The sequence below is a fragment of the Bos mutus genome, chromosome X (genome assembly GCF_027580195.1).
Source record: "Bos mutus isolate GX-2022 chromosome X, NWIPB_WYAK_1.1, whole genome shotgun sequence".
Taxonomy (NCBI): domain Eukaryota; kingdom Metazoa; phylum Chordata; class Mammalia; order Artiodactyla; family Bovidae; genus Bos; species Bos mutus.
In genome coordinates this window covers 52,461,773-52,474,801 of record NC_091646.1, presented here as the reverse complement: position 1 = coordinate 52,474,801, position 13,029 = coordinate 52,461,773, and the positions used below count along the sequence as shown (strand labels likewise).

The 13,029-nt window shown below is 37.7% G+C and overlaps 1 non-coding gene across 1 annotated transcript; it reads left to right on the top strand.

The window, feature by feature from the left end:
* The first annotated feature begins 11,335 nt into the window (after positions 1 to 11,335).
* LOC138986564 (small nucleolar RNA SNORA35) lies at positions 11,336 to 11,464 on the top strand. Its single transcript, XR_011463377.1, has one exon. It is a non-coding gene; the product is annotated as a small nucleolar RNA SNORA35 (small nucleolar RNA).
* Positions 11,465 to 13,029: the final 1,565 nt, after the last annotated feature.

The window sequence follows — 13,029 nt, the reverse complement described above, 5'->3', positions numbered from 1 at the left end:
TGTTACTAAATGAGTACATTGTCAAGTGGTCTAACTCTTGGTTCATATTTCCTCCTGGCTAACCAAGCTTTCTTATTTCTGCTTTAGTCTCACACTGTAGTTTTATTCCACTGAATTGTACTATCTTGCACTGCACTATCTATCAATGGCCCAAAATTTGTTTTAAATTATATACATCTACCAAAACTCATTGGAGAAGGTGATGGCACCCCACTCCAATACTCTTGCCTGGAAAATCCCATGGACCGAGGAGCCTGGTAGGCTGCAGCCCATGGGGTGGTGAAGAGTTGGACATGACTGAGCGACTTCACTTTCACTTTTCACTTTCATGCTTTGGAGAAGGAAATGGCAACCCACTCCAGTGTTCTTGCCTGGAGAATCCCAGGGACGGGGGAGCCTGGTGGGCTGCCGTCTATGGGGTCGCACAGAGTCAGACACGACTGAAGCAACTTAGCAGTAGCAGCAGCACCCATAACTCATACATTTTTAACAGCATAGTCATGTTTCCATTTTTTTATCTTTTAAAATATTGACAATTTTAAGACAGCATGATGAGAGCCAGAGCAATGTTTTGCAGAAATTGCTGTGGATAGAATCATCTGGGCATCCATTTAAGGATCAGTAAATCTAATCAGTAGATCTGGGAAGGAGCCAGAGAGTTTGCATTTCTAACAGGCTCCCAGGTGATGTTGATGCTGCTGGCCTACATTTGGTGCAGCAAGGTAACAGAGATGGAGTCAACAAATTTTTTATGTAAACAGGCAGGTAGTAAATATTTTTGATGTTGTGGACCATATGGTCTCTTGCAACTTTTCAGCTCTGCTGTTGTAGCTTGAAGTCAGCCAGAGACAACATATACCCAAATGCATATGAGTGTGGCTGGGTTCAAAGAAAACTTTATAAAAGCTGAAATTTGAATCCATACACTTTTCACTTAGTATTATGTATTATTCTTTTAAAAAATTTTCAGAACCATATAAAAATGTAAATGCCATTCTTAGCTCATGGGCCATAAAAAAATAATCTGTCGTCTGCTGACCACTCCACTCGTTCATAAAGTACCAATGGATAACTTTGTGTGAGGCTTGTCAACTACAAATTAGCACTTGCCATCTGCCTCTACAAGGATTAAATCATGTGCTGCCTCAGCTGCTGATTTTCAGCACTCACTGAAGGGAGTTCAGAGTGGAGATCAGAAATCAGGCACTCTGTGCTCTGGAAAAACTGGTAGAACAGGTTTTCAGAGAGCTAAGAGGTTTTCAGAAGCTGATTTTATGACCCCAATTCTTGCATCTCCTTATGTCTAGAAAAGCACTAAATTCCTTCATGGTGACATCTGCTTCTCATGACTAGCAAAAACCTCCTGCAAAAATACAGTCAAGCAGTGCTTGACTGCATGTATTCCTCCTTCACCAAAATCACATATATACTGATCTTCCCCGCTACCTCTTTGGAGCAGTTTCTCAGAGCTATCTGAAATGCTGTCTCCTGGGCTTATAGTCCTCATTTTGCTCCAAATAAAACTTAACTCACAACTCTCCTATTGTGAGTCTTTTTTAAGTCAACAGGCTGAAGGTATGTGGTAAGATAGGTTCTGTAGGAAACACTGGCTAGGCCTTGAAGAAGTAATGGTTTTCTGGATAGAGAAGTGGGAAGTTGTAAAAGAGAGATACAGCAACATCATTAGTGGTTTCTAAAGTAAAAGCACAGGAGTGTTGCAAGAAAACAAGCCTGTCTGAGTGGAAAAAGTGCAAAGTAAATGGGGATTCCTTATATGCGTGTTTAAATACTATCTGATTTTAGTGAGTAATGGTGTCAGGTGAGCAGAATGAGAAGTGGGGGGCGGGGGATGCTATTAAGTTTCACATTTTGGAATTTCAAGAGAAGACTGGTGCCCTGGGAGGGAGAAAGAGAATAGAAATGATTAAGGAAATCAGAACAAAATGCATTTGAAAGGTCAGGACTCCCTGCAATTGACTGCAGACTGTTCTCATTTGAAAGCTTTGTGGAAACATTGATGTAATTGATCAGAGTTTGCAATTCATTGATGAATAGTGATAGGAGTAACTAGATAGAGCAAGGCAGGCAAGCCATTGGTCCACTGTTAAAGCACACAACAGACTCAAAAGGTAAGCCAAGTAAGAACTGAGGGCTGAAGATTAAAAAGATGGTCTCTACCAATGTCTCAGTATCTGATAGACTTTGCTGAAGTAGGCTTGCACGATGAAAGGCACAATGAGCATATAGGTTTTATAGAAGATGTTTTTATTACTTCTGTGGTAGTGTCAGTGGAGTAATATTATGAAATATTACAAAAACAAGAGTTGAGAATTACGAAAGATGGAATATCAAGTACAAAACTAACTCAATCCCAATACTTTTTGGAATTCTTTCTCGTCCTCTGTCTTTCCATTTCCCATGTTACCCCTCCCAAAAGGACTCTGTCCAATTGTCTTAAAGTTGTGTTTCATTGGCATGCTAGGGATGGTATGGGGAGGGAGGAGGGAGGAGGGTTCAGGATCGGGAATACAAGTGAAATAAGATTCACTAGGAACTTATTATTATTAACAAGAGACTTCAGGATTTAAAAAAAATTCTCCCAACAAGCTAACAAATGGGGAATTTTTACTACCACTTATTTACCTAGATTTCCCCAAAAATAGGGAGTGCATCTACTAGTATCTGTGACTTAGTCATACTGCTGCTGCTAAGTCGCTTCAGTCGTGTCTGACTCTGTGTGACCCTAGAGATGGCAGCCCACCAGGCTCCGCCATCCCTGGGATTCTCCAGGCAAGAACACTTGAGTGGGTTGCCATTTCCTTCTCCAATGCGTGAAAGTGAAAAGTGAAAGTGAAGTCGCTCAGTCGTGTCCGACTCCTACCGACCCCATGGACTGTAGCCCACCAGGCTCCTCCATCCATGGGATTTTCCAGGCAAGAATACTGGAGTGGGGTGCCATTGCCTTCTCTGGACTTAGTCATAACTCAAGGGTAAAAAATGGAAGGCACAGCAAAGGGAGAGTTTTCATTTTTCCACACTGAAAGGACAGTGCAAATTTTGATCAGAAAATTTTAGGTAATTTTCAAATACTGACTAACCATGAGAGGAAAGGCAACATGGCTTTATTAATCTAAGTTAGGAGAATAGCAAATGTAGAGACAGGGAATTGTAAGTTTAACAATCAAAGGACCTATGACCAAGTTTCCCATCAAATGAGGAGAGATGTTATACATAGTTATAAGCTATCATTTATTGAACAAACACTACCCAATGTCAGGCAATGTGCTAAAAATTATACAAATGATTCCATTTTATTTTCACATTCCAATGAAAGTGGTTATTATTATCCGTACTTAATATATGAGGTCTCGAGTTTTAATTGAGTTATCCAAAGTCTCTTTTGAGTCCTAGGGACTTGCCTAAGAAAAATTGCTACTATATCAACCCAGCAATCTAGCATCTATCAAATGCTAGAGAAAAATTAGCTACTGTTGCTTTCCTTGATATTATTGTTATTAGTGTTATTGCCATTTTCTTATCTCCTCTAAACCCTGTCTAGCTCAACAACATGGAAGTCAGCATGATATAAATTTGTCAGATGGATTACATGCAAGAACCCACTTAAAGTTTCTAGCATTTAAAAGCCAATTAGTAAATGTCAAAACTGTATGAACTTTTCTCTTGAAGGATACTTTTTATTTTTAAGTGAGGAGAAACAAAGCAGTAGATACTGCTACTTCTGATTATTTAGTGGTGTGCCCCTGGATAAAGAAGTTGACAATTTGTTCTCAGAAATCAATGTTTGACTAGAAAATGAATTTGGTTTAAATGCCCGGCATCAGGAGGTTAAGAGAATTTATGGTTAAAATATTTAGTGCACACTTCAAAGTTTCTGAGCTTTTTTCCTGTTCCATCTACTACCTAAGTTTGTATCTCTGAGGACTGGTACAAATATTTCCAAAGTATTTGTGTATTTAACAAAGTATTATTATTCATAATGCTTTTGAAATAGTATAATTCATTCTTTTGTGCCCCAGTTTAAACATTGTCATTTAACAGTTCAATTAATGTTTACTGATAATGCAGAATTGCTCAATAAATGTGTTCAATAAATGTTGGATGAAAGTGTGAATGACTCATGTCCATTATTATTTTTTTTATATCTTTAGATTTCTGCAAAGAAAGCTTCCTTTAAATTGGATATATACTTATCTCTGCAAATTCATTTTAATAAAACACATAATGTTCTGCTGGATATAAAAACATAAATGAATTAGTCTTTATTACACTTTATTTCTTAGTATTATATTTAAAATTGGTACTTGATGTGCTAACAGTTAAGTGCAGCTCACCTTCCTTACACTGTTCGCTCCTTGGTGCTTTTCTTCATTTAATATTCATTTTGATGAATTTGGCTCTCCTGATGCCTTTAAAGTGCAAGCCAAAATTTCAGTTTACTAACAGATTTTTATGTTATTGGCTAACAGTAACCTCTGATTCTAAAAAGGAAAAAAAAAATGACCAAGTATCTCTAGCATCCAAAAGAAACCTAAAATTTCAGTGTGTTCTCTAAATTTGTCCAATAAAGGCAGAACTAGAAAGTACTTCTTCTTTCTGGTAAGGACAGGAGAGCCAAATCCATCAGTTCTACAGTTTGTTCCAGCTCTAGAAAAGAATTTGGTGGAGGGGATTATAAATAATGGATTATAATTAATGGATTAAACTTTCTTATAGAAGTGAATTTTTCAAGTATATATGGAATTTGTAAGTAAATTCTGTTTCTTGCTAGAACTTTAATTTATGAGATCATAAATTTGTTGGTTTTGGTACCATGCAAGTTATTGCTGATCTTAATAAGAGTTTTTGTGTAGCAGTGGAGACAAGCCAGATTGGAGAGGGTTTAGATGTAAGGAAATGAAGACAGCATGTCCAGACAACATGGTGGAATGGGGTGGTGGGAACCGATAATACTTGTCCTATATGAGGGGCAGGACTTGGTGATTTTGAACAGTAAGAGAGAAGGAAGATTCAAGAATGACTCTCAAATCTCTGGCTTGACCAGTTAGTGATATGACATACTTTTTGCTGAGATAGGGTATAGAGGAGGAGGAGGAGAAGTTTTGTTTGTGGAAAGGGACAGAGATAAGTTTAGTTCAGACATGTTGGATTTGAGTTGCTTCTAAGATGTCAATTGGGTGATATCTAGTAGGCAGATGGGTAGGAAGTTTTTCTGTAGCTTTCACTTCCATCTCAGTTGTCCTCCACTGTAGATAGCCCTTTTCCCATCTCTGATTTACCTGTCAATACAAAGACATCACTTTCCTTCTTCTAGAAATGTGTCTCTAGTTCACTTCCCTTTCTGATGCTATATTTAAAATTGAGATACAATTTTAACATCATAATTTACAGCTGATCATTGGAAAGATAGCTCAGGGAAAGCAAGCTATAAAGTCAATGAGGGAAAAGAAATGAAGAATGGGTAAGATTTGCTTGTGTTGTAATAAAGTATAAGAAGTGACCTCTGAATCCAGCAATGAATATGGAGTTGAATTTAGAGTGTGGCAAGGGCAGGAGAAGGAACACTTCAAGTGCGTTTGGACGGGGGGAGGACTTCATGAAAAGACTGGAAAGTACTGAATGAAGCAGAGCTGATGGGGCCTGTGACCTTATTGGATTGTTGTTGTCATTCAGTTGCTCAGTCATGTCCAACTCTTTGTGACCGCATGGACTGCAGCATGCCAGGCTTCCCTGTCCTTTACCATCTCTTGGAGTTTGCTCAAACTCATGTCCATTGAGTCAATGATACCATCCAACCATCCAACCATCTCATCCTGTCACCCACTTCTCCTGCCCTCAACCTTTCCCAGCATCTGGGTCTTTTTGAATGAGTTGGCTTTTCACATCAGGTGGCCAAACTATTGGAGCTTCAGCTTCAGCATCAGTCCTTCCAATGAATAATCAGGTTGATTTCCTTTAGGATTGACTGGTTTGATCTCCACACACAGTAATGAAATAACGTGGGATACGTCAAGTGAAAGCAACATGGAAATGATAGAGGAAGGTGCTGACTAAGGGGTTTTGATAATACTTATAGCAGCTCTTCCAAAGAGAAACTCCTGTAACTACTGAGAAATATGGGACTGCATAACTCATCTTTGTCTTACAGTTCTGATGCTTTGGTATTGTGCCTTCCAATTACTACACCTGTAACAAACATCCCCTACCACCAGGTGGTATAGAGTCATGTCATGTTAGAGTTGCTTTCCGTTGTTTGGGACTCTGGTGGGATGAAATTCTTTCCAAGCCACAACTTTAAAAATCTGGTCATTTATTTAATGTCCCATTTACTATCCAGACAACATTTTGGGAAAAGTTAAGATCATCACTTCTCAATAATTCATAAGCTTAGGTAATTGATTTATATGTTAAATTCCCAAGGAAGGCACCAAAGCAAATGTATTTTACACTTATATATGACTTATTTCCAGACAACTTTTGCTATGTTTGCTATCCAACATTGAATTTTAAAAAATTATTACAAAATTTTTTTTTACTCCTTTTCCACAATTATCCGGTTGAGATCCCTATGGTAGAGTTATAGCTGTGAGAAGGGATATCCACTGAATTAGAGGAAAAGAAAAGAATAGCTGGGCTCTAAGGCCTTCAGGGGAAGGTCAGTGGCAATTTGGATAGCAGGAATTGGCAGAATACAGATCCAGTAGTTCTGCCTTAATTATACTTTATAATATCATGCCCCAGAGAACATAAAGTTCTCAGTTTATTTTTTTGGAAAAATATATAAATCCAAGATCATTATTTTTGACTCTTCATATTAATAAGTAGTGCATTAAGTTTGCATTAGAACTAAAAATGATGTAACCTAGTTTTAAGAAGCAAAACACTACAATTTACGTACCAAAATACCCCTGTCACAGGAAAAGAATGATGCTTATAGATGTAAATTACTCAGTTTTCACACAATTTGCTGTAAACATTTGACTAGTAGCAGAGTCCAGAACTAGTAGTCCATGGTGATAACACTAAATCTTATCCTTTTCCCTCTCATTTGAATCTCTGGAGGTTAGAATAAAGAATACATGGATTAAGTTATTTTGATAATATAAACTTGAATATTAGATTAATCAACAAAAATAATTATGGAGAATTACTATATGATTGGCACTATGCCAGGAATTATGGAAGTGACAGATAACTCTTAGGTAGGCTCTATGACATCTCTGTTCATAATCCTATTGATGAGATAAAACTAATTATGGTAAAACAAACAAAAAAGGCAGAATGTTACAAAAAGCCAAATTGTATGCTCTGAGCAATGAAGATTATACAGATATAAAGGGGAGGAATCAATGAAGCCTGCATTTTAGCATTTCATAATCTTCAAGAAGTGACCTTACAAGTTGGGACAAATTAAATACAAATTTGCCATCATGAACTCTTCCATCTCATTAAGCAGTCTTTTTGTCTCTTAGGCCTTATCCAGGCATTCACATAATTATATATCTTGTACATAGTAGGCACCCCATAAATATCTGCTGGTTGAGTGATTAAATTCTTGAGACAGATATTAGTAAAAGGAAGCAAAAGAGAGGCATTTTGCTTTTCTGTCCAATATACAGTTATCTTGAGAAAAAATCTTTACTGACCATGGAGAGAGTAACTTATCATTAGATCGTAGTGCCAGTCTGAAAGTAAAGCTGATAGATCTGCTTCTTAAAGACTACAGTGCCTAGTTGCTCACCCTTATGACCCTGAAGAATGAAGGTAAAAATTTGAATGTTTGTTGGATTATGAAAACAATTTTGGCTCACTTGTCTCCACCAATTAGTTATGATTTAGAATATCAAGATTTTAATAATGCCAGGAGTTAACTTTTCAGCAGAAATGTTTCTCTAATGCTTTGTATATCCCCAGATTTTAAGTAAATATTTAAATAGTGTGAGTTTGGACTCCTTTTAGGAGCAGTATTCAAGTAGTATCTATCTTATGCTAAGAAAAGGTTTATTTTTTTTTAATCTTCATAGCTTTATACTAAAGAACTTTTGCTTGTTTAGACATGCTTCTCTTCCACAAAAACAAGGGTATTGAATTATATTGTTGCAATTAATGCCAAGTGTGAAAGTCACTGAGTCATGTCCAATTCTTTGCAATGACATGGACTGTAGCCCACCAGGCTCCTCTGTCCATGGAGTTCTCCAGGCAAGAATCCTGGAGGGGGTAGCCATTCTCTTCTCCTGGGGATCTTCCTGACCCAGGGATTGAACCTGGGTCTCTTGCACTGCAGGCAGATTCTTTACCGTCTGAGCCACCCAGGAAAGCCCAAATTAATGCTAAGTAAATACATGATTTTACTGGGACATGGTTAGTCAATAATGACACAGGATGGCTGCCACTGATGAAGTAAAAATCTTGACTAAATTTTTTTTTAATTTTACATTTATTTTTTAATTGAAAGATATTTGCTTTACAGAATTTTGTTGGTTTCTGTCAAACATCAACATAAACCAGCCATAAAAACCTTGACTACATTTCTTTTAGGTGAATTATCTCTACTACAGCATTGCATTTTTATGAGTATGTATATTGAAAGTAATATTATAATTTAGCATTAAGGCTACTGCAATCATACTTATATATAAAACAGTTACTATGGGAAACTGCAACAACTTTTCAAAATTGTGGTATAATGAACACATATTTTTGACATGATGAATGAAATGGGACCACAACTTCACAAATGAATAGTCTTCTGAACAAAATGTGATTTGTTAGAACCCATAATTAATAGTTTGTCTCATGTTATTTTCCATGTTTTTATGTTTATATCCATCAAATAGCACATTGAAGAGAGTATCTATATTCTAACAGGTTAACCAACAGTTTAGAAATAAGTATCCTTTACTGGAAAAACAGAAACAAGTGCAAATTCATATTTCAATTTGCCATTATTCTAGAATTTTAGGCAGGAAAATATGTTCTTTATGAGTCACAGATAAGCCTCACTGCACTGTAAATTTTGAAGTACACTTTGTCCTCTGCTCTTAAATTCAGATCAGATCATATCAGTCGCTCAGTCGTGTCTGATTCTTTGCGACCCCATGAATCGCAACATGCCAGGCCTCCCTGTCCATCACCAACTCTTGGAGTTCAGCTCTTAAATTGGGTACTGCTTATTTTTAAATTGTTTTCTTCCTCCTCAATTTTAAAAACCTTTCACCACAACAGGCCTAGAATATCACCAGTAATTCTCATTTTGCTGAGAATGTTCATGTATTTGATTCCATTTGGTTTCAGGTATGTAGGAAAAGTTCTAAACCTCAACTTCCGTAATGGAACTTCCTTATCCAGGGAGGGCAGGCAAGAAGGAAATCGAACTTTTTATACCTTCTGTACTGATAACATTTTTAAAGTTTGAAAGAACCAGGCATTTGAGGGAATGTAGATCAACAACTATGCATTACTAGCAGAAGTATACATTGTACAACTACTTGATGGAAAAGTTGGCATTATCTCCTAAAACTGAATATTCACAATGTGTATACAATATATTGTTTTAGTTTTTGATTGATTAACCAATTTTACCAATGGAGCCATGTTTGCTGAAATGATAATGGTGATTCACATACCAATGGTTATAATTAATCCAGTCTTATGCACTTATGGGGACTTCCCTGGTGGCTCAGATGGTAAAGCATCTGCCTACAATGCAGGAGACCCGGGTTCAATCCCTGGGTCAGGAAGATCCCCTGGAGAAGGAAATGGCAACCCACTCCAGTACTCTTGCTTGGAAAATCCCATGGACGGAGGATCCTCATAGGCTACAGTTCATGGGGTCAAGAAGAGTCAGACACGACCAAGCGACTTCACTTTCACTTTCATTATGCACTTATGGGCTTCCTTCATAGCTCAGATGGTAAAAAATCCACCTGCAGTGCAGGAGACCTAGGTTCGATCCCTGGGTTAGGAAGATCCCCTGGAGAAGGAGTTGGCAACCCACTCCAGTATCCTTGCCTGGAAAATCCTATGGAAAGAGGAGCCTGGTGGGCAGCAGTCCCTGGGGTCACAAAGAGCTGGACACAACTGAGTGATTAACACTATGCACTTACAGTCAGATTATTTCTCAAATTCTAGAATGGCTGAGCTCCCAAGCTACCAAATGGGGCATCATTTGGTAAGGCAGCATAAGCTAGGGAAAAACTAGAAGAGATAGGCTTTTTAAAAATAGGAACATTATACATTTAGACTAGGGCTTGGTTCATAGAATTTTATCAATAACTTCATGAAGCAAATAATGAAAGAAGTAGTAATGATTATTTTCCAATGTCTGCTTCAAGTGATAAATTTTTAGTCACAACCAGGAGAAAAAATGGGAGGTGCAGAAAATGGACAGTTTTCTGTTTTGTATACTTGGGAGAATGAGTTCCCTCCAAATGCATAGGAAAAAATGTGTCTTTGTCTTTTTTACATAATTTCAAAGTAATGATCTACAAATTCTCATCAGGAAACTTTAGGCAACTTTAAACAGTCATATTCAACATTTAAGCCAACATAAACAATTAGGTATAGGGATTTCCCTGGTGGTCCAATGTAAAGCAACTTGGCTTTTTATAAAAAAAATTAAAAGACAAGTAGAAAATGTAGAATTATCAACTAAAAAAAAGTCCAAAAAATTTTAACTAATTTCTGGTAGTTTGAAAGAGAATTGCCATTGGTGACACGGGAGACATTCATTTGTGACAACAACTGTTATTTATTGAACATCTGGGCTTCCCTGATAGCTCAGATGGTAAAGAATCCACCTGCAATGCAGGAGACCTGGGTTCAACCCCTGGGTTGGGAAGATCCCCTAGAGAAGGGAAAGGCTACCCATTCCAGTATTCTAGCCTGGAGAATTCCATGGACTGTATAGTCCATGTGGTCACAAAGTGTCGGACATGACTGAGCGACTTTGACTTTCACTGAAAACACGTAATGTCAGGTACTGGACTGGACTCTACAAGTTATTTCTGCTAACTCTCCCAAGAGTTAACAGGCAATGAAGTGGTTATTATTGGCCCCATTTAACATATAAGGGAACACAAGCCAAGAGGGCTTTAGCAAGTTTCCAAGGTTCTAGGGCTAGTTCCTGGATTCTGAACCCAGATCTGCTTGATTCTAAGCTCACATTTCTTTCAACTGAAGCTGACCCATGTGTGGTCATCATGCTGATGGAATGAAGCAATGGATCCTGCAATATTCCAGGTCTCCTATCCACACCCTCTTTCAAGCTGGTCCTTCGGCATAAAACACAGGGTCCCAACCCTAGCTCCACTGTCAACAGCACTGGCAAATGACCCACTGGGCTCCTCCTTGACCAACTGGGCGTAGAACAGTGCAAAAATAAATCCCTCTGGAAAGCTGGGAGAGTTACACTGTGGGCTACTCCTGCATGCAGGTGGGTACACATCTCCAGGGTCCTGGGACCCTGCTGAAGAAAAGTGAGGAGGTGGAGAGATCAAGCAAGCAGCTCAGTATCTTCTACTACCAGATAACAGTGACTATGTCTAAATCAGCTTAATAGCAGGTGCTCAATAAATGTTGTCACCATTATTGTTTATTATCATCATAATTACTAGCTGTGTAGCTCTTAGCAATTCACATTAACCCTCAAAGACTCAGTGTCCAAAGTACATAAAATAAGCTTGACAGTACTGGAATGATCTAAGATTCTCATGGTGACAACATTACAAGATAAATTTATTTAAATTCCTTGGCAAATTGCCCATTAAGTGCTAGGACAGGAGAGAGAAATTGTTCTCTCCTCTTGATGTGACAAAATTGAGATTATAATTATCTTACAAATTTGGGCTCCTGTGTATTTTATTTGCCCCATATCCTTACCAGTTTCCTGACAAACTAGCCTTCCCCTGCCTCTTCATTCCCTGCAGATAGTGTAAAAGACTGCTTAAGCCTAGTGCTGACAGAATTTCTTCTCTATTTCTTGTAATTTAGATCTATGCTCGGGACCCATTCCTAGCCCCTTCTTTCCTTCATAATATCTTTGAATACTCAAATCCCCATCATTTGGCAATAACCAGTTTCCCACTTTTTTGTACTCATTTATGTTGTTATGAGCTAAGTTGTTAGCTCTTTGAAAGCAAAGACCCTATATTCTCATACATCTTAGTATTTACTGTGGCCCCTAGCCCTGTAACTTGCGTTAAGTAGAAACTCAATAAATACTGACAGAAAAATTCACTTAAGTTACCTGTGAAATCACTCATTAATTCTTATAACCAGGACTTGAAGAAAGATCTAGAAAATTAAACACCCTGTTTTAGTACCACATAAATATGGCACTATTTTCTGTGGCAAGTAAAACATAAACTGAAAACTCATTTAAAATCCAGGAAAGATTAGTTTGTGAGAGATGAATTCATGGTAAGTTACTTAACTGAGTATTTTGAAGTAAGACATCATATTTTTTGTGTGTATTAAAATTGTGGAAGGTAACTTGCCTTCTTAGGAAATGTCTTTAGCATCCTCAACCATCAAGGACATTGGGCTTACAGGTCTAACCTTAGGTCATGACAACATTTTCATAATTAGACCAACACTGTAAAATAATGTACAAAACTTGCAGCTCATTATAATTTTACTATTTTCAGACAATTGAGATGAAATGTATCAGTGAAAAATACATGTTGAACTTAATCAATCTTTTTATTTAAATTTAAAACTTCAGATGAGGGTTTCTCAGGTGGTGCTAGTGATAAAGAACCCACCTGACAATGCAGGAGATGTAAGAAATGCGGGTTCACTCCCCAGGTTGGGAAGATCCCCTGGAGTAGGAAATGGCAACCCACTCCAGTATTCTTGCCTGGAAAATTCCATGGTCAGAGGAGTCTGGTGGGCAGCAGTCCATGGGATCACAAAAAGTCAGACACGACTGAAGCGACTCAGCACAAATAAATCCTTATTGACTGAAATACAAGACCAAATAAAAACTATGACACATTTTTTTTCTGAAAA